We start from the raw sequence: 3,754 nt of genomic DNA on the forward strand, positions 1-3,754 counted from the left end.
CATTCATACTTTCATAACAGCTTCCTGGGGTGGGTGGCAGTATATATATAAAACATGAATTTCAATTTTGTAAAACACAAAAATTAGGCTTAAACATGAAAAATTAATGTGAGCCTACGGCCTATTTATCCCCAAACGATATATAGGCCTAACGGCTAAGCCTACAAAATTGTTTTCATGTTCAATTTTGTGATTCCCACTCGATGGCCGGTATTCCTGATTTATTACCAATTATTTTTATTTGATAATATTTATTAATTGTTTAATACGTTTATCAATAATTATTATTTTTCTCTTTTTACAGAAACAAAGCAAATGCAAGTCAATTGGTTTGAGACACGTATTAATTGTCATTGTTGTGTTTCCCGATTATTTGACCATGTTTAAAATGCTTAATAAAATGAAGATTTATGAAATTAGCATGTCATTTGTTTTGCATATGATTGCTTTCTTGTTTGCTGCCTTTTCATATTATGTTTATAATATTAATAGGCCTATGTATAAATAAAAATAAAATATAGGCCTACTGTGATTTGATGAAGTAGGGCGGCGCCAGGAATTCCCGACGAGAGGTCTAAGCTCCCCGATAAAATTTGTAGAATTTTTTTTTTTAATTCAAAAATAACATTTTGTGTTAATTATGGGATTTTTATCCTGTCAAAAGTACCATCCCCCAGTCGGGGAAGAGCTGGCACCACTGCAACCTATACGATCGTAACAGTACGGTATACAATACCACGCACATCGTAGCACTGCACTACAGTTTTTAATCCCTACAATTTGGCAGCTTAGCAAAGCATGCTTAAATTGTAATTTCGGCGCTCGAGATTTCATTTTTCCCCCCAACGACCCTGCTGGAAATTTCCCGACAGGGGTCCAAATGTCCCCGACGGGAGTCCTTTGCCCCGCTAGCGCCGCCCCTTTGATCGAGAGGATGGACTATTAAAGTTCCCCCAAGAGGTTCCCACGCCCGTTCCCACGGTACTCTTTAGGTAAAGCTCAAACAAGTTTTGTACTTCCTTTAACGTTTTATTTCCATTTTGTGATACATAGGTAGGCTGATTACTTTTTAAAATACACCAATAAATACACACGTTTATTAAACTCTAAATTCACTCTGATGAGGCCTATTACAGTACCTGTACTAGTTGCTTGGACCATGTACTATTAAAATACTGTATCAGAAAGAATCGTTATGTTCCTACAAACAAATTTCCACGGTACTCTTGAGGGTGAATTTTTGCACGCCAGCTTCAGGAAAGTGGGTGCACTTCCACAGGGTAGATGCTAAACATAGACGACTGGCTATTTTTAGGTGCAACGCATGTAATGGTAGTGAACATGTCGTAGTGTGCGTTTATCTAATAATTATTAATTATTGTCAAAATATTGAATCCCAACACTTCAATACCGTACTTGTGTATGTATTATACTTTCTTATTGCATATATTTTACAAAAATCAGATAGCCTATAAATGCATATTTGATTGAACAAATTAATTCAATATTGTAACAAACACATTGGCCTTTATTTTTATGAAGCATTCATAAATTGAAAAGTTACTACTGTATAAAAAAAAAATGTACTGTATACGTCCGATCGCACTTCACTTCTGGGACTGCAAGAAAAGAACATAGTTTTCAATACAGAAACACACAATACTACCGGTATTTATTTATTTCTTGTTTAACCTGGTTTAACAACATCCGTTAAAACCAACTGTTATCCTTATGACCAGGATAGATACAGTACTGTTACGTACTAAAATGAAAAATGATCAGAACATTAATGGTAATGGAAACGCAACAAACAAGAAAACAAACGTATGACAAACAGTAACTATCACTGACCTAAAAAAAACAATCGACTTACATTTGCATTGTTTCTGTAAAAGAGAAAAATAACACCAATTAATAAACTGTAATATCAGTAATCAAATAAAAATAATTTGTAATAAATTTCCAGGAATACCCGCCATCGAGGGGATTCGCATTCACAAAATTAAACATCGAACAATGTTGTAGGCTTGGCCGTTAGGCCTTTATATATTTTTTGGGGGGAGGCCCTAGGCTAAACATTAATAAATTTTTCATGTTTAATTTTTGTGTTTTACAAAATTGAAAAATTCATGTTTTATTCTACCACCCCGGACCAGGGAGCATACAAGTATGAAGGCCTACAATGTAGTCCACGCTATTCCTAGCTACTAGAATCAGCGTCGCGATTCGCTCAGTTCAAGACTTGTTTATTTTCCCCGCGACGAGGGACGCTATCGCGCATGCGCTAGCGATCGTCGTAAGAATAGCATTGGTAACTATTTTCACGACTCGTCGTAAAAATAATCACTGCGTAATAATAATAATAATAAGGACATTGCAGCGTTCGTAAAATCTTTGTCACTGGTGCTGGGAACAGTCACAAAATTTCTAGTAGTTTCTAGTAGTAATAGTAAACCAATGTCAGTGATTAAATCACAACTTACATTTCGATTATAAAAGCAAGGTTGGTTGAACACATTCACAATCAAGCTATTCAAACGAAAGAGCAGTGCGTGGCAAATTACGAAGAGCTCCTAAAGTATAGGTATGTGGATTTTCCAACGGGATTTCCCACTGTAATTTGAAAAGGAAGTGACGTAGCATAGTTTAACGTTGTCAATTGCAACTGATGGAGTATTTATTTTAAAATACAATGAATCCTTTATTTTAAATAAGCCAGCAATATAAATCATTATATCTATAATAGATATTCTTGTCTCAATAATTTGCAAGCTGATTTGTATCAATGAACAATCCCTCATGTCAATAATTAATAATTGTAGATCTTATGCTTGTTCTATACTTATATATTATATACTGTACTGTAATATTGTAATATTGTATTGAAAGTTCTTTCCTGGGATCACTCAAAATGAATACTCTTAAAATATGTAAATATGCATCAGCACACGTTATCACATAGTTTGGTGTTCATCTAAATGCTGTACAATTTCTAATTGACTCCTTCTACTATAGGATTGTGACCCGTGCTCTGATAGAAACCCACAATAAACTTCTATCAATGAAAGTCACCCGCTAACCTGATAGTAACCCAGTGGAATATTCATTAGATTAATACATTTTTTCACTATACACGATAATGCAAAAATTAAAAATTTTCGGGTTTATAACGGCTACCGCTCAAGGGACGGATTTATCAAATTCGTCTTAAATCCATAAATCCCATGCCATGTCTTTTAAGATACAGAAATGTGATATTGTATGGTTTAATTTGTTTTTTTATCTTTTTGCAAGCTTTTATAAATGCTTAATAATACTACTACTACTATTAGTAGTAATAATAATAATGATGAAGATGATGATGATGATGATGATGATGGTGGTGGTGATTATGATGGTAGATAATATTTAAAATATTAAACATTTTGCTAAAGACGAAAAACATTTGTGGTGTGTTGATCATAATTATTATTATAGTAGTTGAAGCTTAGAATTGTTAGGCTTAATTTGTCCTGGATATTAATTAGATTTCTATGGTTGCTAAAAATCCCTGATCATGAGAAATTTGTTGTGATGATGATGAATTTTATTATATAAAAGTGTCATTTCCGGCCATCTGGGTACTATTTCCTCAAATTTTCTCACCTCGGCCCCAACCATGGTGGGGCTGAGATTGTGACATCACGGCTTGAATTATGTAAAGTACATGCATCAAAGACAATAATTATTTTTAAGCTTTATTTTCTATGGTACA

The sequence above is a fragment of the Anneissia japonica genome, unplaced genomic scaffold (genome assembly GCF_011630105.1).
Source record: "Anneissia japonica isolate Jap-2015-1 unplaced genomic scaffold, ASM1163010v1 scaffold1594_len1068242_cov183, whole genome shotgun sequence".
NCBI classification, from domain to species: domain Eukaryota; kingdom Metazoa; phylum Echinodermata; class Crinoidea; order Comatulida; family Comatulidae; genus Anneissia; species Anneissia japonica.